This window comes from Artemia sp. Qi Xiang Cuo, chromosome 9 (genome assembly GCF_049724085.1).
Source record: "Artemia sp. Qi Xiang Cuo chromosome 9, ASM4972408v1, whole genome shotgun sequence".
Classification (NCBI taxonomy): domain Eukaryota; kingdom Metazoa; phylum Arthropoda; class Branchiopoda; order Anostraca; family Artemiidae; genus Artemia; species Artemia sp. Qi Xiang Cuo.
The window spans coordinates 23,257,531-23,281,868 of NC_142802.1; the positions used below are offsets into that span (position 1 = coordinate 23,257,531).

At 36.1% G+C, this 24,338-nt stretch overlaps 1 protein-coding gene across 6 annotated transcripts in view; it reads right to left on the reverse strand.

Moving 5' to 3' along the window:
- Positions 1–24,338, reverse strand: part of LOC148948460 (uncharacterized) — a 521,750-nt gene that overhangs the window by 243,715 nt on the left and 253,697 nt on the right. The window contains exon 1 of one of the 6 annotated variants that reach the window (XM_089094390.1): positions 23,827–23,841. The exons of 2 other annotated variants lie outside the window; for them this stretch is intronic. The gene's annotated coding sequence lies outside the window, so the exon portion shown is untranslated. Of the gene's footprint in view, positions 1–23,760; positions 23,778–23,808; positions 23,842–24,338 lie in introns of those variants that run through there. 3 more of the 6 variants (XM_089094389.1, XM_089094388.1, XM_089094387.1) reach the window with 3 other exon arrangements.

The following is a 24,338-nucleotide window of genomic DNA, read 5'->3' on the forward strand; positions in this document are numbered from 1 at the left end:
ACAATACAATTCCTATAGATGTCCTTGTCGACATTCTTATCCACACAGCGCGTGGGTACTCCTTTGCAACGTTTCTTGATTTTTCTAGTCGTGTGTCTTTATAAAGTAAACCTTCGGACTTACAAACACACTACGGGAAATCATGTCGCGTCCCGTTTATGATTTAAAAAGTAAAATCTGCTGTTGCGCCCGACGGTTCAATATCTCTGTGTAAACCTCACGCCAATTGGTGGAGTACATCCGTGAGCTGATAATTTAAACGTGCGCCAAATCATCAATTAGATTTGGGGTTTTTACTTTTAACATGTGTCCCCGTAGCAGACCTCTTCTTGCCCCTTGTCCGGCCACTGTACCCTAGCCACATTGAAGTATAGTTACAACATGAGCTTCTTAGAGATCTCCAAAATCGCACTGCCTGCAGCAATATTTTTATTCAGGACAATGTTTCTTTTTTTCTATTCAATAGTACCATGTCTGGGCCAATGATCGTGAAGGAAGTGTAATTTGGATCGGCAATAATTCGAGCACATTGTTTGAGATCGGTCACGACGTCATAACGATTTCTATTGCGAACACTCACACATTTTGCCAAAAGCCGAATTCAAAATGAGCTTATAAATTTCTTTATCGGCTTTCGTTTGTGCTTCAGAACGTTTCTTGACAAAGGTGTCAACAAACGTTTTCATATAGGGTTTTTGACTAAACTGGAGCGTTCTATGAACCTTTGTGACGTTGAAACCGTTGTTGCACATCCATTTTAAAGTCACATGATGTACAACAATATTTTTTTTCGGCAGAAGGTCAGCAATAAGTTTTTGTTTCGAAGGTAACTAATGCAATCCGCCCACTTCGACTAAACACTTATTGCGAGGGCTCAAAGAATTCCTAGTCAAAGGTTTAATGATGCATGGGAAAACAAAATCCTTTACTGAATCATGAAGCTCGAATGGTATATCCCCATCAATTTGAAAAAAAGATCCAACTGGTCCATTCTCCTCAACACTGTCGTTGTCAATGTTGGGGAAATGAGGAGCTTGAGGGTCATTGAGCCATTTATAGTCACCGCAAGGTAGCACATAATGGGACATGGCCGAGGGGTAGAGAGAATTCATATCAAGGAAAACTGCATCTGATTTTGTCCCCTTCTTCTCTCCTGTTGGATCAGTTTCCAAAATACGATCCCCGTGAATAACATCCACCCCTCATTGACCTTTCAATAAACAGGTGCTGATCAATATCAGTAATTAGCCCAATTTTTTCCCCACTAATTTTTAGGATGAGTTCCATCACTAGATGAGGAAATGAAAAATAATAGCCCCAATCAAGATTAAATTCCCAATACGTTTTTTCTATATTTTTACGCTTAATTTCTAACAAAGTTAACTCATCATTCAACAAATATATCTTGCAGTTGTCAAGCTCTTTTTTTACACCCTACCTCTGCCAACACATTGTGAGCAAAACTGTATTCATCGGGGGTGCATCTAAAACCATTCAGACTAACGTAAAATGATTTAGTTGAGGGACAATTTTCCTCGGGGAATCCCGGCTTGCAACAATAAAAATCATAAGATTATATGCCCTCGACCGTCAACAAATAATATAAATTAGTTGGAAATTGTTGCTTGAGAAGGGGGAAAGCGTTGCAGCCGTCATCGTTTTTCTTCACTTGAATTAATTCGCTCAATGATTTAGTGAAAAAACTGTAGGAATCTAAAAAGCAACTTTTATTCGTGTACTCAATTTCGTCTTCAGCAAATTTTCACATAACATCCAGAATAACCAACTCTTTAGATGATTTAAGAATGATATTGTAGGAAGAGCTGTCTATCACCCATGCATCACACATGTTCTATTTCTTTTTAAACGTGCCGTTGCTGGTAGCACATACTTCAGATCGGAGATAGAGCTATGGATAAAAACCGGAGGAAAGAGTTGATGTTTAATTTTTAAATTACATGAATTGTGAACCCACCCCCAAAAGTTACTTTTTCCCGTTGAATTGGGATCAATAAGGTGATCATGATCCTGGACCAGCGTCTTTTGGGGCAAGAGCACCCCTTCAAACCCAACAAATCGTCCCCTTTTATAGTGCCAGTTGCTCTTTATCTGATAATGTCATTGGGTAGTTTGTGTGACGCAATCGTGAAATTGCGGCGTTTGCCGTTTTTATTAAAGACACCAATAACTTTTCCATGCTACACTCCTCATCCATAGCCAAAAAAAATCTTCCAACTGCATTTTATTATTGGAATCGCAACGGGCATGCGCATAGGAACACGCAACTAGTTTGTGTTCCTTGACTATATTTGGCCTTGATGGGTCTGATACCTCCACCAGTCCTGATTCACTGTCTAAAGACACTTTATCAACGTGAAGTAGGGAATTTTGGAAATTTTCAAGTTGTAAAGTATATTTGCCTTCTACCGGCATGTCTATTCTTTGAGTCCCATGAACTTTATAATTTCCCATGTGATCCGAGAATGCTTGCTCAGATGTGAATGGGGAAAGACACATGGGGCAATAGAGATGTTCTCCTTTCTGAACACCTTGGGATAAGAGTTGACTTATTGCTGTAACGGAGAAAAATGACAATAGGAATTTACATCTTTGGGGGGCTCGTAAATAAACCATACCATATTTTTATCATTGTCTACCATCGGTGTCCTCACTAAATATAAAAACCCTTTTTTATTTGGTTTCTTTCCCCCATTTACAAATTCTGTGTCATACTGGAGAACAACCACCCCCAACTCAAGATTTTCATTTGCTTTTTCAAATATGGTTATTTCTTTCAAGGAAACCGGGTACTTCCCCTCTAAACAATCAAAATTTACTTTAGGGAAATCTTCTCCACCGTTACGCGCAAGTCCGTCGAGTTTTTTTATTGTTGACTAATTGTTTAATGTTTTATGGGCTTCTGCCAAAAATGCGTACTTAAAGCATTACAGCCATGTTTCGAATTTGAAACTCTGAGCTCCTCCCGTAGCCGACAAATCTGCATGGCAATTTATTTTGTTACCCCACCCTCCCCTTAAAATAAAGTTTTTTTTAAATCTACTGAGATTCAGATCCATGTGTTCAATGTATAAACTGGTGGACACGCTTCCCCTCTCGTTAAACGTGTCCAAAGTTGATATTAATTTATTTACCCAGTTGAAAAAGTTACTCTCAAATTCATTTAGACCAGGGTAAAAAGTTTGATTGCCAGTTGAAAAATGAAAATAAAAAATTTCCCCAGATGTTCCCTTTTGTAAATAAACTTTTTGATTTACTGATGCTTTAATCCCTCCTTGACTCCTCCATTTCTGAATCTGAATCTCTATGAGTGCTCGAATTCTGTCGATGTAGCTATAGAGAACATTTACAGGGTCAGTTAAAATGATCCCACCGTCAATCACGTTTTCCTCGGGAGGGTTAAAATCTACTCTATGTATTTGTAAGTGACCTAGAGCAGATTCTAACAAATAAAAGTCACGTACTTCCGGGGACATGCTACTATTTTTATGTCCTGCTCCCTTTTGCACAGGACTAAATTCACTAATTATAAAATTATCATCAAAAATGCCCCCGGGAACATTAGGTTCAATAATTTACATAAGACTGTTCATTTATTCAGTTGTAAATTCAAAATCCTAGGGGATATTAAATGCCAGACTTTGACTAACAGCATCTGGTAAGAGGGGGAAATTGCCCTTGATGCTCTGAAGTCCCGTGCCAGGTAAGGCAGAAGTTTTCACAGCTTCCCCCTGAAACTAGAAAATGAATGGATTAAGTTTTTTTTTTTTATGAAAGTTTTATCACAATTATAGCACACTTTTTTTCTTAATTGGATTCGAATTTATCAAACAAACACACAATAAAATAGTGAAAATCATTACATCGTTATTGAATTTGCACTATTCATTATACTATCTCAATGAATTATCGAGTAGACGCGGCGCATGCACAGCTCACACACACACACACACACACGCGCGACACACACACATACTTTACGTTCACACACGATTCACACACACACGCATAATACACACACACGTTCACACACACACACACACAACACACAACAACACACACACACAACACACACACACACACACACACACACACACACTCACACACACACACACACACACACACACACACTGAAATGTTCTTACCGGTTGAAATTGCGTTTCTAACCCCTATATATATTCCATTAGCCTATAAGCAATTATGTCTCTGAAGTCAGATAGAAATGCGCCGCGGAAGCAAATTATAGGACGTCAGAATTTCTACTTCAAAAATTCTTAATTTTCTCATATCTTTTGATGGATTAAGTTAAACGAAATAATTTAAAGATATTCAAAATCAGCATTAAAATACAATTCAGTTGATATGTATATTGAAAAAATTACAGCACTCGGATCAAACATAGGAAATAATGATATGGAAATATATGCCATTCAATCATTACATCGATATTGAATTTAAACTATCTCAATGAATTATCGAGTAGACGCGGCACATTCATCGCTCACACACACACACACACACACATTCGCACACACTCACACATGCGCACACACACTCACACACACACACACACACACATGCGCACACACTCACACATGCGCACACACTCACACTTACACACACACACACACGCACACACACACTTTTACAGTGTTGAAAAAAATGGCGCAAATGCTAATTCATTAACCTATACAAAAAAAGGTTTTATTTTCTATGTGAAATAGCGATTATTTTATAAAGTTAAAAAAAAAAAAAAATGTTCATTTTTTTCACCGCATCCTCAAAACTCAGTTTCTCCTAGAACTATTAAGACTAAACACTTGCCTCCACCCCCCTCCCACCGAAAGTTCAGAGAGATGCAAAATAGTGTTTTTTTTGATAATAAAAAACATGCAATATATTCACCTCTCTCTGGGGGGAGCAAAGAAATTTAAAACAATGGTTGGGGGCGGGGGGATTAACACTTTAATATCTCTGACATACACTTTTACTGTGTTGAAAAATGGCGAAAAGAAAATACTTAAAAAAAAACAAAAAAAAGAAGGATAGAAATAGGTAGAAGCTAAAGGTGAAAATAATCACATTTGCAAATTAAGACTTCTGTTGAATGCCATACTTGTCCTGCATAGATATGACGGCGATGTCACTGAACCTTACTGGTAAGCCAGTGAGGCTCCCCACCATACGAGCAACCATCTAGTCTCTTTTCAGCTTTCTACATTGCTGCAGTAAGGTTGGTACTAGGAAGTTTCGAGCAGTCAATACTGGTTTGGACTGGATGCGAGTAGCCCCCAATGGACCGCCAAAATCTCCACTTGTCGTATTGGAGTAACGCTGTTAGTCTTATCTCTCTTTTCTAGGGGAGAGTAATTGTAGAAGTTCTCATCCTTAAAAAGAAGGCAAAATTTAGAATGGAAAAAACAATTCCCTTTTTTTACAGAAGATAAAATTATTCTGTACAAAGAATCCCCTCTAACCACACGGAATCACACCACACGGAATCCGTCGATGGCAGTTCATGTTTTTTTGGATTTTGTGCAAATCGCGGATATTGGCGAATAACTCGCTTTTATGGTTGTTAGGTAGTTGGTTTTAATTCTTTTAATTTTTGGCTTTTATTGATACATCGTTTCGTTTCGCGCTGAAGAAGAGAGGCGTTTGTCCTCTCGAAATATTCGCTTTGTTTTTTCAGTATCGTCATTTGGCCTATAAAAACCCCATTTTTGCTCGTTTTTCTTTCTTTATATCTCTCTCAAACCCTGTAAAGCTCTTTTAAAAGATACAAGAATTACTTATTTAACACAAAAATTTCGTTTTTAACGGGTACCAAGTAAAGAAAAACCGTGTTAGAATTGATACATTGCCCTCTTCCCTGTCATATATTTTTATAAAATCATCTGTGAAATCCATTTGCTTTCATCAAATACAATTGAAAAATATCTGTCTAATTTGACCAAAAAACAAACTCTCTTTCTTCAAAGCGTTTAGAATTACACGTTTCCATTCCTTTTGTTTTCTTAACCCTGATAAGACGCATGCCAATATTGTTTTGAAATTATCCCCTCTTGGTAACAAGTTAAACACAGATGGTTTTATTTAGAGCGGAAAAAGATAGCACATTTTAGATGGACGATGGGAAAAAGGATATTTTTGAACGAAATAACTAAAAAGTAAGGAATTATGGTCGTAACACAGCAATGGAGGAGGGGGTTTTTGTTTTACATAATAGAAAAAAACCATACTTAGCGTTTTCTAACGAGTACACACATCATATTTTAGGGTTTGTGTTGTTGGAGGGGGGAGGGGGGCTAAGTCCCCCTGAAATTTGAATTTACTGGAAAAAAGGTTTTTTTTTATCTGGAAATACATGCTTTTTATCTAAGAAATTCAGTAAACTATACTCACATTGACAAATGAAATATCCATTGTTTTCAAAGTTAATAAAATTCAGTGTACTATGTTCGATATGTTAAAACATAATAGAAATTAAATTGTAGTGCATGAACATTTTATACGGAATTTCAATGACGAATTGTTATGCAAAGGGAAAATCATATGTAAGCAGTTCTCTGATTGGCTGCCTAAAAACAGGTGTCAGCTCGAAAAAAACACTCTGGTTGAAAAACTTGGAGTTGAAACAAACTTGTATGGGGAATCCCCGTTCATACTGCTATCTTTTTGTGCAATGTTTAGGAACAGGCGGGGAATCCCCGCTCGTTTGGAATGGTACCAACAGGACATAAGCAAATAACACGTAGTTTCATAACGTGTTTAATCACGTGTAGAGGTCCCATAGAATAATAATGGAAGGAACATAGCGCTATAGAATAGAATGGGAGGGAACATAGGCCCTTATAATAGCATAGGAAGGAACATAGTCGACTAGAATCCATAAGTACATGCTCTGGAAATGTTTTTCCTATATGTCTACGCAAATAACATGGAGATTCCTTTATGTCTACGCAATATGGTAGGTACTAGTCTACTATTATGTTCTCCAGTTAGAAGGGAAAGGAAAAGAATTGATGTTAAATTTATAATTATTTTTATTACTATCTTTGTCGCAACAAATTCCATGGAGACCCAATAAAGTTCATATTAAAAAGAGGAATAAATGGTAACTTTTCTATCGTGGAGTTAAAAATGCGCATCCATGATCATCCTTCTTGGTCCAAGTTTTTACAGGCGAGTGGGAAACTTTAATTTAGCGCATTGTGCATGTTTATAAATACCACAAAAAGCTAGTTCTTTTGATACCTGCATCGTTATCCAAACTACTTGTTTATACCCAATTACTGCTAGATCCTTACCGGGAACTGTTTGATTTAATATAAACTTAATACCAGCCGGAGATACAAATATTCAAATCAGGTTCAAATAAGATATATATATATATATATATTATCTGACCCTTCTATAAAAAAAACTTATAAATAATGAGACGCAATTATTTCAAACCCAATTATCCACGTGGGTCACAAGTTCCATAAATTATATACTCAGATTTGTTTTATGAATAAATTTATTTGTCTAACATTTTTAAAAGCAGACACGTTTTACAATTGTAAAATGAAATAAATACAGGAGTTGAGCATAATTACTACAAGCGTAACAAATTCCTAGTCATTCTTAGGTATGGTGGTAATTGGTATTGCAAATTATGTTAATTACATGTCTAGTTAGCTGGTATCTAACTGAAGGTCAGAAGCCCTTATATTACCGAGATCAATGAACATATTCCAGTTCAGCTCCATGTGGATTATGACATTACTTTTATGGTTAATCCATGTTACATATGAAAAACAAGCTTAATCATAATTACTGATAAGAAATCCAGTAAAAATATGACAGACAAACTAAAAATTTTTCTCATCTTCTGTTTCCTTTGATTAGACATTAAAATTAAAAGTGAAGGGCAGTTATAGGGCTTAAAACAAACAAAACAATACTAATTATGGTGGGAAACCCCCGACTTGGACCATTCGCACTTTGCGCTAAAGTTTAATTCTGAATTGAAATTTCATTGAGAATGTGATTAATATCAATGATATGTTGAACCTTTTGAGCATGGAGTAGATCGTCTAGGGCACAGTCGCACCCACGCACGACAGATAATTTCTGTTTGTTTTCAGTTTTGATGTCATTTTCCCCTTGGATTCGAAAGAGCTTTTTTTTATCTTATTTAATTATGTTGGTGTTTCTTTCTTACAAACACAGTGAAGGATTTTAAACAAATTCAAAGGAAGGTAAGATGAAGAGGTTGTTTGCTGTCTACTATACGGGCACATAATTTTTGAAGTTTTTAGCCTAGCCTCTGCTCAACACAAAGTGGCGCAGCATGCACCCTTGAAGCTAGAAATGGTGGTAATTTGTTTCCATTAGCTCACCAATGAAACAGCTAAAAAATAGACATTTCTTTAGATTCAGAACTTTATCCTGAATCCAAATATAACATTCAGTTTGTCGGAAATGAACTTTACAGTCCCCCCCCCCTCCCCGCTAATGTGCAAAAACATACCCTGAGTTACATAAATATGTACTGAATTCTCCGTAAGTCACTCTTCTCTTCAAACTGATTTAACAATTTGTCAAAATAATGGAATGTATATAGCCTACATATATTATATATATATATATATATATATATATATATATATATATATATATATATATATATATATATATATATATATATATATATATATATATATATATATATATATATATATATATATATATATATATATATATATATATATATATATATATATATATATATATATATATAGGAAAGGGGAGTAAAGTTCATTTCCGACGGAAATGAATGTTACATTTGGATTCAGGATGTAGTTATGATTCTAAGGATATGTCTATTTCTTCAATACATCATTGGCAAGTTAATCGGAAAATTTGCTTAAATGGTGATTGCAGGGATTCCCGGAAAGCCTACCTTTACCTCTTATACTTAGTCTGTAAATTAGAAAAGCGTTATATATATATATATATATATATATATATATATATATATATATATATATATATATATATATATATATATATTTATATATACATGTATTCAATATATCATTAGCAAGTTAATAAGAAAATTTACCGAAATGGTGACTACTAGGATTCCCGGGAAGCCTACCTATTATAAATACTTAGTCTGTAAATTGGAAGAGTATTATATATATATTTTTTTTTCTTAAGAAATTCCAGCAGAATAGCAGTCACCATCAGAGTCAGAGTTGCCAACTGTTTGGTCCATGAATGTGCTCCTGGGCATCCAAAATGTGTCATTTTTAGCTAAAATGTGTCCATCTTGATATCTTAAAAACTAGAAGTTATTTTCTTACCAGCTGTATTTATGACCAAAAGACGCTTTGTAAACCTCTTAAAAGCGATCAGTTAACATCAAATAGAATGAAAACGAAAAAATCCATATAAAACATTCATAAGAATGACTTAGTGTGAAAGCACGAAACTCATATAAACATGTAAATCCCTTACTTTGGAGAAGATGCTTTACTTACGACATCTCTGGCATAACCTGGAAGTTCAAAAAAATACCAAGAAAGAGCACTACTTTGGTGAAAAATGCCTTTTTTACCAAAATAAATGTCCATTTGGGAAATATTTCGTTTTGTGTCAAAAATTTACAAAATTTGCTCCTTTTTTTCCCTTTTATGTCCCAAATTTCTAAAATGTATCACTTGTTTGCCCTTCTATGTATTTGTGTCCAAGCACATGGAAATGTGTCCTTTTGACTTAAAATGTGTCAAGTTGGCAACCCTGCTCTAAAGATATAAGAGCTTTTATTAGAGACGCGAAGAAGAAGCCTCTTTACAAGATGAGGGAAGAATCGATGACGTGAACATCCGCTTTCGACAATGTGATTTCTATCAAAAGGATGACACTGCCTTTGTTACACGAAAATCCGTCAAAGCGCGTCATGTCCCTAGATAAGCCTTTCAAATACTCTGTCAATGGTATAAAAGAGCATAATTACGCCTTTTGATATCAAAGGGGCCAGTGAGGTCTGCTACTTTCATGATTTATAGCCATTGAAAACAGTTTATACAATATGATACGATTCATAGATCTTGAACAAAGAATTTTTCTTTCACGCAATTTCGATCTATTGTTGGGAAGATGTTGCAATTTTGTTCATGAGCAACAGTATTACATAAAACTACTTGAGATAGATGGTCGCACTGTTCTTCTGACTCTCTGAGTTTGAAAAGACTCATACGCATCAATTGATAATGTGTACTATAAATTAGTAGTACATTTTCTTTTTTTTTTGCTCGTCCAATTTGTGTAATGTGGGTAAAAAAAAATGCGCAAAAGTAAGCTGTACTGAGGTCAAGATGGCCCTTGCTGATCCTGGCTAAAGATAGATACTTGTAAGTTACCTCACCCCCTGAATCAGCCATCAATGCTTTGCAGACATCAACAATCCACAGACGAGGGCTGATATCAACATTTGATACATTTAATTCCAAACCTGATTTCGCAGGGAATATTCTAATTGGACCTTGATGCCAACGTGATGGTGAAAACTTGTGCTAGTCTGCGGAAACTCTTACAAATCTCACCAAAACTCCCGTAACAATGATTGTTGCTAATATTCTACACTAGTTAGCACAGACTTTCGCCCCTAGAGCCAACGCAATATTTGTAATATCTTCTAGTAAAAAATTTTTTATTCCACATATTTAAAGTTGGGAGCTTGAAAACTCTGCGGTAAGGTTTTCTGATACCCTGAATCTTACGGTGTAGTTTTCAATAAGATTCCTTGACTTTTGGAGGAAATTTCCCCCTCTTTTTGAAAATCAGTTAAATTTTCTTCAGCTCCTAAATTTTGATGGGTAACATTAAACTTAATGAACTTTGTGTATTTGGGATTAGCATAAAAATCCAATTCTTTTAATGTATCTATTACAATCAAAATTCTATTTTTTAGAGTCTCAGTTACTATTGGGTCGAGTCACTCCTTACTTACAAGCTCATTACCACGAACTGTTTGGTATATGGCGCTTTGATAACTCACCCAGCGAATCTACCCTAAATTTATTTAGTTAGAGAGGTTTTCAAAATGCCGTATTTTTAAAACACTGGTAAAAAGCAGCAAAACAATAGTTAATCTGGAAACTACCAAGTGATGCTAGAGCAGATAGTACCGATTTCCTCGGAAACCGGAGGTCAGATCAGTGTGTTTCTTTTTGGATACTCACAAAAAAGTATGGTATTTTGCTGATTTTTTTTTTCCCCCAAAGGCAAGCGACTATTTCTGATTATTAATTTGAAAAACTTTTTCCACAAAACAAGTTTTTCAAAGAAAAGTAAAGAGCTTTATTAAACCTTAAATGTGCAGAAATAAATTCAAATAATCTTCCAAGCGAAAAACTACCAAAATTCACCATCAATCAATAACTGAAACAGAAAACGAACAGAAATTACAATAAATGACCGAGTCATACTCAAAACAAGCAAACATTAACATGAGTATGGCCGAAAACCCCCACCCCCTCACAAGACAAGAATATAATTTAAAATTTACTGAAAAAAAAAACAAAAAAAAAACAAATGACAGTCGATTGTCAGTTTAATTGACATATATGGATATTTATTCCTTACAGTTTTGATATTTGTAATGACCATGTAATGACAAATAATAAATGTAATGACCGTGACAAATGACCATGGATTGTCAGTTAAATATACATACAGACATTTATTCCTTAAAGTTTTAATATTTTTTCTTTTATTAAAGTAAAAAAAGTGAACACATTTGAAACCGGAACAAATTATGTTCCGGTTTTGAGAAGGTATGGGGGTTGTCAGTCCTACTGATGTTAATTTTTGCTCGTTTTGAGTATGACTCGGTCATTTATTGTATTTTCTGTTCGTTTACAGTTTCATTTATTTAAAGATGGTGATTTTTGTTAGTTTTACGCTTGGAAGATTGTTTTACTTTATTTCTGCTCATTTTTGGCTTAATGAAGCTCTTTACTTTTCTTTAAAAAACTTGTTTTGTGGAAAAAGTTTTCTAAATTAATTTCTGTTTGTTTTTTATTGACATAGTCTTTTTCATGGAAAAAATAACAACATTTTATATAAATTTTTTTCTTTCTACAAGAATCCATAGTTTCGCTTGCTACTTGTATATTGGAGAAACTTTTTCAACAATTTTTAATCCTGACACAAATAGTATACTTTAATTTAATCTTATACCTCCTTAATTTGACCTGTCATTCCCAAAAAATTCTATCTATGCTCCTTGACAACCTGGATACACTTACACTCTTTTGATTTATTTAAATTGTAAGAGCAGAAGTAGTAATGGTAGTAGCCCCGCAAGTTCCAACATGACACCCCCAGTCGTTCTCCACAAACTACTGCGGTTTCTTATTGGTGACCATTCTCACAGTACCTTTTGATTTATTTCGAAAGCACCGTTTAGTTTTAAAGCATGATTGGACAATTGCATAATTAAAGGGCGTTGATATAACCACTATCTCTGGAGTCATTGTTGCTGAACCGTTTTACTATGCTGAACAAAATGGTTGTCTCGAAATTTTGACTGGATGTGTTTGGGAAATGAATGGGTTTGGGAATAAATGGGCTCCTACCTCTTCTTACTCTTAAAAACGGCATCAGAACTTTTAATTTCGAATCGAATTAGCTCATTTAAAAGTTTCAATGATACTTTTCTGAAAGGCTCACATGAATGCCCTCTGTCTTTTTGGAAAGTAAAGGTCAAATATGGATACCTTTCTCAATAACATATACTATATGTAAACAGTGAACGAATTGCCTAACTTACAGCCCTTGCCCTGGGGACTGTGAGGGGGTTGACATCCCCAAAGGCATAATTACTGGATTTTTTTTTAACAATGCTGAAGAAAATATATGCCTGAAAATTTTGATTGGGTGTTCGTTTTGGAAAATGATGGGCGTGGGGGAGCTGGGGGCTGCTTACCCTTAATTCATTTTTGACTCTTAAAGAGTACTATAGCTTTCAATTTTCAATCAAATGAGCCCTATTCAAAGTTCATACGACCACCCATTCAATAAAAACCTTGTATGCCCCAGGGTGCAACTTAAAACGCTTGCCCCAGGGCTCTGGTGGGTAATATCAACCCTGGAATCTGTGTTATATGTTCTTTGGACTATTTTTTAACAAAATGGCTATCTCACAATTTCAAAAAGATACATTTGGGTAAAGGAGAGCGTCAGGGGGGTTGTAGTTGCCCTCTCAGTGGGGGATCCAGAGGGGGTGTGGAGCGCGCGCCCCCACCTAGCGTAGTCTAAAGTAGTGCAATTTACTTAATTAACTCAATTTTGCGTTAGTCAAACTTGCTCCAAACGCAAGTTTATCGCATCAACATATTTTGCACCCTCCACTAATTTTTTTTTCGGAACAACCTATTTTGCCCCCCTAAAAATATCCTGGATCCGCCCCTGTGCCCTCTATCACTTTTTATTCTTAAAATGGAACTAAAAGTTTCTATTTCCAGTTAAACGAGTCTCCTCTAAAGCTTATACGATCACGCCTTCCATAAAAACCTTATATGACTTCGAGACATACCTTACAGCCCTTGGCCACAGATTCTGAGGGTATTTTTCAACCCATAAGGCCTTGGTACATGATGCTTCGACTGTTTTGAACGAAATGGCTATCTCAAAATTTGTATCGGATGCATTTGGGGAAAAGAAGATGTGGGAGGGGGCTAGTTGCCCTCCTATCACTTTTGACTTAATAAAAAAAACTAGGACTCAAGGCCGTATCCAGGGGGGGGGGTTAACCGGTTTGAACCCCCCCCCCCCCGAAATTTCTGACCGACTCGAAAATAAGTCGAAAATTAGTAGAACCTAGGTAAAAATCAGTAAAATTATTCGAAAACTGAGTAAAAAATTAGTAAACCCCCCCCCCCAAAAAAAGGCCAAAATTAGTAAAAACCCCCCTGAACAAAAATCCTGGATACGGCCCTGCTAGGACTTCTGATGCCCAATTGGATGAGCCACATCCGAATTTTATGCTCATATATGGCTATCTCGAAGTTTTGGTCCGAAGCATTTGGGGAAAAAGAGCGTGGGAGGGGCTTGTTGCCGTCCGATAACTTTTGACTTTTAAAATGGGAGCTTGAATTTTACACTGAATGGTTATCGCAGAATTTTGATTGCATATATTTGGGGAAATGATGGGCGTGGATGGAGGGGGGCTGGTTATTAAAAATAGCACAAGAACTTCTTATTTCCAACCCAATGGGTCCCCTCCATAGTTTATACGCCCAGCCTTTCCATAAAAACCTTATATGCCTCCGGGACATAACTTAAAACCCTTGCCCTGAGGGCTGTGGGGTGGGTTGCAATCTTCAAAGACATATTTACTGGCCTTTCAACTACATTGAGCAAAATGACTATCTCAAAATTTCGATTGGATGTGCTTGGAGAAATGATGGGCGTAGGGGGGGACTGGTTGCCCTGCTATCACTTTCGACTATTAAAGGTTGCTTGGACTTTTGATTTCCAATACGCCCTCTATGACGTTTATACAACCACCCTTTCTATAAAAACCCTATTTGCCCCTGGGGAGTAACTTACAACCCTTGCCCTGAAGGCTATGATGGGTTGTAATCTTCAAAGACATAATTACTGGACCTTTCAAATACGCTGAACAGATTGGCTATCTCAAATTTGATCGGATGTATTTTGGGAAATTATGAGCGTGCGTGGGAGGGGGATTGGTTTCCCTTCAGTCACTTTCGACTATTAAAAAGGCCACTAGAACATGCAATTCCCAATCGATTGAGCCCCTTTTGAAGTTTCTATACGTAGTGTCGGTCAAAAAAAAGAAAACAAAATATAAATAATACATTGTGGCCACGTCGCTCTAATAGCGCTGCCTAAGATAGACGTTAAATATAGTCAGTAGGTTTCATTAAAAGGTTCTGTACGCAGTAGTACGCAAAGTACGCAGTAGGTTTCATAGAAGTAATTTATACCAAGATTGATAAATATACCCTGTTTTGTCTCAAAGCTCGAGGATTGAGTTGGGATATTCAGAAACAGTTTTTCTTTTCTTTTTTTGGTGGACGATGGGATAAGGGGATTTGAAATTTTCCAGGGAAGGGGATAAACTATTTTGTAAGCTAAGTTTTTTTTTATTTGTGTCTGTCGTGGGAGAAACTCTTTGTCTAGTCAAGGAAATAAAAGACTTATAGAGGGGAGAATATACAAGAGGTCTTATATTAACCGATCAATTTCACAAAACGAAAGAAGAAAACTGAGGCCAAAACTTTTTTCGGCTTCAATTAGTCTGTAAATGAAGAGAAAGATGTTTGGATTGTTCTGCCATTCATGTATGATAATGACCAGATAGGCTGTCTTACAATTTAGAATTGCTAAATCACTGTATTTAAGTAATTTTCAGTGAACCAACAACAATAAGTTATAATATGCCTTTTCTGTTCGTGAAAAGAAGTGAAGGTTTGAATTCAGAACTTTACGCTCTGCTAATGTTTAATTTTCTTTTTCGTTAGAATCAAAATGAATACAAGGTTCAGTCTTCACTTTTTTCCTTTCTTGACCTCTAATGGTTTGGGGTCTTACTTCCTTGACTAACAAATAAGGTTTAATATTTTAGTATTTCTTGATCGTGATTTGCAAGGCCGTACCCAGGATTCTTTTTTCGGAGGGGTTTGTACTCAATTTTTTTTTTTTTGGGGGGGGGGGGGTAGGGGGAGGGGTAACACAAAAAAAACTTCAAAAAACGCATAAAAAATTTGTTGATGTCCATTTTTGTCAAGTTTACGAGTCAGACAAACGTTTCGGAGGGGGGGGGTTCAAACCCCCTACACCCTGGATACGGCCTTGGTGATTTGGGACTAACAGCAAAAGCACTGAATCCACTGAGTGATTTTTTTATCATTAAAAGCGTCAAAGCACTCAATTGACTCAACTTTACATAATGGAAATCGTATTTTCAAAAATAGAGGCTAAAATAGAGCCAAAAGGGACAAAAAGATGTATTGCTGTTCTTTAAATTTTCCAGATTCAAACACATAACGAAGCATAAAACAGCTTAAGAGTATTGTTACTTACGTGTTATAGCGACTACCCAAAAGAAGTGAATTTAGGCTAACCCTAATGAAATATACCAAGATAGGATAAAAATATAATACTTTAGTAACACAATTATGGAAAATACAACAAAGAATTAGGGAAAGCAGGCCACTCAGAACGCATTATATTAAATGCCTAGCTTAACCTAGAATAGAGGCAGTCCAAAAAAGGTGCCTAAGAATTATCTTCAATGAGGGTAAAGTACCTTATATTTCCCTTCTTATGAGAGCTAATCTTGTCACCCTTAAGGAAAGGAGAGCAAAAATTACCTTGCGTTTTGCTAACAATGCCCTTCATAACCCTCGAACAACTCCACTTTTCCCTGGTAAATATTCACTCCTTCGACCCCGCCTCCCGCGATCTGTGTCAACTAAAATACCCCTTCTTGCCCCAATACGATTTTGCACTGATGTAGAAGAACTTTTACCCCTTACATCGTTGACTTTTTCAATCCGTGACTCTCCGCTGCCTCCCCCCCCCCTCAAGCACTCTTGACCTCATAGTTATTAATTTTAATTCCCATTTTGTAAATTTGGAGGTTTTATATTTATGTTTGTTAGTCACCAACTAACTTAACTTTACGTTTTAATTTTACTTTATCCCCTTGTTAATTTTACGAGTTTTCTTTTCTTTTTTTTTGGCATTTTTGCTGACTTGACATTGGCCTTCTAATTTTATGAGTTTTTTTTTTTTAACATTTTTACGTATTTGACATTGACCCTTTTATAATTTCCTTAACTAACCTCGCTCTTTACGCTAAAGTTTTTTTTAGTACTTTCAAAGGAGCTATCTGTTCTAATTAAACGGCCTTTGTGATTCAGGGGTTTGTGATTCGAACAAAATTCGAACTTTCGCGTAAAGAGCGAGGTATTGAATAGGGGGCGAACCCCCTCATATACGTAATAATTTCTGTTCGTTTTAAGTTTTAATGTTGCTCCTTACTTTCAGTTGAAAAAACTTGTTTTTTATTTAATTAAAATCAAAACCACGAATAGCGATTTTTTTATACTGGCTGCCATTCATTTCTAAAGGACTTGGTCAGGCTGGGCTCTGAATACTCAGTTCCCATTCAAGGATCTTAACTAATGTACCAATTCTTTCAAGGATTTAAATTCTCATTTGGAAATATTCATAACGCTGCTTAACAATATGCAATAAATGAATTTGACTTTAAGGCAACTCTTAAGGTTGTTAAACACATTTCCCACACTCAAGCACATAAGAGAGCACCAGATAGTTGACTTTGTTTGCCCGTTGATTGGTGCAAAAGTTAAAATCAGCGATGACTCTTTTTTCAGATTCCATACGCTTTTAATTTTGACGGACTTTGGTTAAATTGGCCCCTGTGTATTCATGGGCGGATCGATGTTTTTTTTTGGGGGGGGGGGGTCGCAAAATAGGTTGATCCGACAAACTTGGATTAGGAGCAAGTTTAATTAACATAAACTTGCGTTAATTAAGTAAACTACACTACTTTAGACTACGTTAGGGGGGCGCACACCCCCTCGCCCCACCCCTAGATCCGCCGCTGTGAATATTCAATTTGTACCTCAGGGACTCAAACCATGCATTGGTACTATCAACAATTGATATTCCCATTTGGAAATATTCACAATGCATTTTTAGTCTTAGAGTTAGAGCAAGTAATAAAAGAGCCAAAATATCAAATGCTTCCAAAATGGGAGTCAAATCTATTTTTGAGAAAAAAAATAGTCTATTGTTAGATTAGGCTCAATGCCAGAATTGTCTCATAAGTCTGGCCTGGAAAAGGTACTTGTATGATATACCCACGATCACTCAAGAAGTGAAGTTAGATTAATCCTAATAAAATATACCAAAGTATGATAAAATATAATACTTTAAAAACAAATTTGGGCTATAATTTGCACATTAGGGGGAGGGTAAAGTTTAGCGGGTCTGCACGTAAAATGTGTTAGCTACAATTATTGTGATATTATGAAGTGAGAATTGTTTTCTGACTTCACACTGTCAAAATACTTACCCCCACCCCCCTAATGTGCAAATATACAGCCCAAATTTTGTAGTAAACCATCTATTGCTTCGCTTGTTTTTGTCTTTTCTCACGCTAACCAGGAAGAAACTAGAGAAAGAAACCGGTTAACAGTGTGTCAATGGATGAACAACTTGAGTGGTCGGGGGTATATCATACAAATACCCTGGAAAATGCACAATTAGATAGAGTCGTATCCAGAATTTTTTTCGGGGGGGGGGTACAAAAAAATGAAAAATGCATCAAAAATGTGTTTATAATCATTTTTGTTAGATTTTTTAGAGTCGGGAAAACATTTCGGGGGAGGGGGTCAAACCCCCTAAACCCCCTCCCCTCTGGATACAGCCTTGCAAGTAGGTAAATTGTATCAATTTTTTTTAAATAAAATTTTCTTCTGATACGGGGAAGCCAAATTGCCCATAAACAGCTATGTTCGATCTGGGGTGCTACCATTTCGAACAACTGTCACAAGCACTAAACGTCATTTCCTCGACAAGAAAAATCCACCAGAACCACTAACCGTCAGAACGTCGACAGTCATAGCATCGACACGTCAGTTCATCAACAGTCACAATCGCTACCCGTCAGAACGTCGACAGTCATAACATCGACATGACATAACATCTAGAAAATTTTTAGATGTTATGATGTGTCGATGTTATGACCGTCGACGTTCTGACGGTTCGTGGTTCTGTCGGTTTTTCGTTATGAAAAAAATTTATAAGTTTATATAATAGTAATAGGTATATAATAGTTTAGAAACAAATTTCGGCTATATATTTGCACATCAGGGGGTGGGGGTAAAGCATAGCATATATTAAATACGTAACCTAACCTAACCTAGGTACATTTTCCCCACTAAACCCCAAAAAACTAAAGTTTTAAAATTTTAGATGCTATGGCATGTCGATGTTCTGGCGGATTTTTGTTATGAATTTTTTTTTTTAGATGTTATGACGTGTTGATTTTATGACTGTCAACGTTCTGACGGGTAGTGATTGTGACTGTCGATGAACTGACATGTCAATGTTGTGACGGTTAGTGGTTCTGACGGACTTTTTGTCGATGTTATGACGGATTTTGTCGATTTCCTGACGTTAGTGCTCCTGACGGTTAGATGTTATGACGCCTTCCCGTTCAATCTCTATTGTCCAAGAGTCAGTAAGAGGTAATAGTAAGTAATTTGACTTATCGGATAAACAATCTTTTTACATCCGGAACAGGTAACTATCTATGTCATACATTTGTATAATATTTGCCTGGAAAGCTGCCAAAACTCATTACAGAAATGTCCAGATTTAATCAATCAAACTCCCAAGAACACAATAAGCATTAGCATACCCTGATCTGGCCGAATAAGCAGTCTAATATTTCACTGTTGAATAGACAAATTCAAAATGATTCTACAAACATTAAAGCATCACTCTGGCTTCTGAATATTTCATTTAGAATTTTATGTCGGCTATTGAAGTGCTAGGAAACATGAGCTCCTTGTGTGCGTGTAAGTAAACCCCCCTTTAACTGAACTCTCGTTTAACCCAACCCCCTTTAACTGAACTCTCGTTTAGCCGAACCCCCTTTAACTGAACTCTCGTTTAACCCAACCCCAGTTTAACTGAACCCTCGTTTAATTTGACCTCCGTTTAACTCAATCCTCGTTTAACCCAACCCCCGTTTGACAAAACCCAATTTAAATTGACCCCCATGCAACTCAACCCCCATTCAAATCAAGGCATGTTTGGCAATACTCAAGGCCATGAACAAGTTTAAACTAGCGCTGATTAGAAGCTCAAACGTCTGGATATCAACCTGTTTTTCGAAACTTCTCAGAATTTGTTTCATTTGATTAATTTTAGTGTTGAGATGAAAATAAGTACCCTCTATCGTTAACGAATCAGTACTGTATTTGAATGATTTTTTTTAAACTTGGTAGTTTTTTCAAAACTTTTTTTTATTTTCACTTGCCAATGGGACTTGGAAGGGGGTATTCAAGAGGGGATTTTAAACACCAGTTCAAGGGTTTTCGACCATGGAGAATTCAGTGGCAGACTTTTTATGGTTTCAAGCCTTTAAAGTCCAGAAATGACGCTAAAATCACAATCTGGTGCCATAAGGCATTTTACGATGGTGTTGCCATGATGAAATTATGAAAGCACGGAAATTATGAAAGCACGCACATTAGCTTCCAAATAACCTTATACAAATTTCTACAATATTCTAGTGCCCCATTAGTGAAAATGTATTATAAGAAATAAAAAAAGAAAAAGGAGATTCATCAGCGTTTCCAGCTCTTTTTCAAAATTCTCATCAATTGGTTTCCGCGATATAATTTTAACTATCAACATGAATCTAAAGAATAGTAATAATTCTTAAATCAGCATTAACGGCAAAATTTTTCTTACGAGACAGAGTTTTTTTTAAAGGTGTTTATAAGCTTTTGGCTACTATGAACCGTGGTTTTCTCTCTACTAGGTTGTAGCTATTCCTTCAACCATGAGATTCAAGTATGTTTGGGCCCTGGTCATGCTCATTTCAAATATAAAAACTGGAAGGATAAACCACTGCTTTTTTAGAAGGGGAGGGGAGAGGAATAGTTTGCATTAAAGCAGCATAAGAAACACTAGCATAAGAATTAACCAATGAATAAAGACCATTGCATTCGAGTCAACTTTTATCACTTCTGACAAAACTGGCTGAATTACAAATAAGACATTTGCTGCCTTGCCCCTATCCCACCAAATGACAATTTTTCTACAATTTACTTTTTTATTTCCTATATATTTCAATAAAAGTTGCCTATTCTTTGTTTTAGTTGAAATACCCTTCCCCGTCCTCCTTAAATACATTTGTGTGTGCCTGGCCCATTCTGGGCGGTGGTTAGGTTAATGTTAATGAGATATGAATATTTTTCTTTCGTATCTTTTCCTAGTTTCTCGTATCAAAGCCCTCCCGCTCCCTCTATTCTGCTTATGTGTCTGAAGACAGATTTCAATCCACATCCGGTGGTATCTTCTCTAAAGCTGACCCCACTGACAACATGTATATTCTCCAAATCTACCCAGAGGCGTAGCTAGAATTTTTAGCGGCTGGGGACAACTCCCCCCCTCGACCACAGTATTAATAAAAGCAAAAACAATAAAATACCTCAGTTTGGTGCCCCCTAAGAGGCTGCACGAGGGTACAGCAGTCTCCCTTGTCCTCCCCCTACCTATACCCCTTAATCTAGCCCATAGCCAACTTTTCAGAGCTGATTAAAGTCACTTAACATTGAACTCACAGCCAACCCGACGCATCACAAACAGAGCATAATATTAATCAGCACTGCTGTCTACTTTGACAGAATTTAATAAATTAAACAATAGAAGAGAATTACAGCCTCATTCACCTAGTTGTACATACTTCCTTGAGATTTTACCTTTTCTACGGCTCTACACGTTTACGATCATATCTTTTTACATCTTTACTTTTCGATATATTTGCCAAATTAGATGCAGGCATCCAGCAATCTTCTTCTCCCTTTAGGTCAATGAGAATTAAAGCCATATCAAATTATATTCCGAAATGCGTAAGACCTCTTATGGCCATTCAAGTCTTTTCCTCGTTATGATTTCGTTTAATGGACCTCAATCATACCTTCTAATAATAAAACATGACTTAAAATATTAAGTGGGAGGGGGATTGCAAAACAATACGCCCCTCCTTCTCCACTCTCTCTATAAAAATTATGCCTTAACACATATCTATGATTGAAGCCAAAACATCTTGACAAAAAATAGACACAACAATTCATCATAAAGTACATTGTTGTCTTTATGAGTTTAGTAATGATATTTTACAGTCGTTTTACGAGGTACATGTGTCAAAGTTGAAACTAAAGACAAATAAGCAAAGTTAAAAGGAGCAAAGAAAACACCTGACTCTTGGAAGAACCGAAAATATTAAAAAACAACTAAAAAACCTAAGCTGAAAGTTCTTGCAACTTGAAAAATAACTGACATCGGAGCATAAAGGTTTATATACAACAGAGCAAATGAAGGAAAATCGGTACTGGTGCGTTATATGGTCACTTCTAAAAAGTCAAGTTTAGTTAATGCTAATCAAATAAAATAAAATAGGATGGATATATAATAGTTTAGAAACAAATTTGGGCTATATATTTACACATGAGGGGGGGGCGGGGGTAAAACATAGCATATATTAAATACGTAACCTAACCTAGGTACCTCCCCCCCTGAACCCCAAAAAACAACAGTTTAAATATCGTAAACGCAACGAAAACTGCTCTTTGCATTCCATTTATGAACAGCGGTCTCTTGAAAATAACCAGTCTGGCGGGTTTCGTCTCTCATTAGTATATAAAAGCGACCATATAACGCACCAGTACCGGAAAATCGATAAGTGAGGAAACCCAATCGCTTTAACATGGATTTAATAAGTCAAAAACCACTGGCTCCACTGTCAGCGCAGCGTTGCCCAACAGAACTAGTGATATTAAAAAAAACTTGTTTTAATTTACAAAAATTTGGATTTAAACTGAAGATTCAATGAAACTTATGTATCTTTTGATGGCAAGCAAATCTTTCTGTTTTTAGGCTCGTCTTAAAATAAAATAATTACAGCTAGAACATTATTATGCTAGAACATATTATGCAGAACATTTACTTGTCTTACGAAAATGCAAATAGATGTACGATTTGTGTCCTTTCGGAATTCGGAAAAAGTCGTTCCTTTACCTTTGGCTCACTATAAAGGAAATACAGAAAAAAACAGATAAGAAAATAAAAACAAATAATATTTTTATTTACGTTGACACAATTAGCTTTATGAGTTAGTCAACTGATGGAGTTTTTTTTTCTTTTTTTTTCTCCGCGAAGAACTTTAAATTTCTCTTATTAATTCCATATTTTTTGGGCTAAGACCTAAAATAATTTCCTACAATAAAAGTGTCTTCGCATGTTTGAAATGTTTCAATAAATGGTGCTTTTAAACTTCATAGAAGATGGGAAAGCTGGCCCCCCTGTCATCTTCTGTGGCCATGGAGGGTCATTTTTAGTGACATCACAATAGGATATTGAGCGAAAAGTTTAGCATTTCCAAATAAGGTTATACACAAGCCACCATATTAAACCTCCTGAAAGGAGTACGTATAGTCAAGAAGGCGTTTCCTCTAATGAGTCTCATACTTCGGGGAAGGGTATTGAAGGAACAAAGTATTAATTTTCTTGTACATTTTTGTAATTCTATCCCACTTCTCTTGGGTGGCAGATGTGGTTTTAGGTCAAATTGGCGGGAGGGGGGGAGTATTTGCAAAGGGTATATATATATATATATATATATATATATATTTATTTATCATTCATCTGCTTTGACATCAAGGCTTGAAATTTTTCCTATTCTAAGAACTCCATTTTGGCTAAGTGTGTAAAAATTGTAACATATTTATGTCTTAATTTGTTTCTCTGCTAGACAAGCCATTGAAAACATTAAGCAATAGACATAATGTTTTCTTTTATGTTAAGAATTTATAAATCAAAACCGTTCTCCATGGTGTTAGCCACAGTTTATTCAAGAAAACAAAGATATAATCAAATTATTCGAACCAACTCTTCTAGTGAATTTTAGTTTATTTATAATAATATCCCATTTACACAGCCACAACATCATACTCATTCCCAACCACACGACAACATCATCAGTGCAAGACTGAAGAATATTTACAACAGAAGACCGAGAGACAAGCTTAGGTGTGCAAGAAGAGGTCCTCCGCATTTGAAACACCCCAGTCTCTTCGCCAAATAAATAAATTGGTATGGAGACGCTATGCTAGACATAGAGGCGCCGTAGTCCTTGCAGAACTCTCCCTATTAAAAGTGTGGACAGTTCAGCGCCAAAGCGGTTTATCAAATACTTTGAAACTTAATTTCCGAACAAGTCGTTTAATTTATTTATATATTTATTAATTTGTTATTAATTTATTTTAATATTTATTTTTAATAATGAAGTCGGATAAGAGGAATATAAATCCTTTGACAAAAAAGCCGGAAGGTGACGAATCTCACGAAGGCAGTCATGGACGTGCTAATCCAGTCTAATTACCAACAAAAAAGGAGGAAGGAATCTAGTCTCCTCAATAATTTGCCTGGAGAGTCCTCCCTATGTGAAAAACTAGCCACAAAGT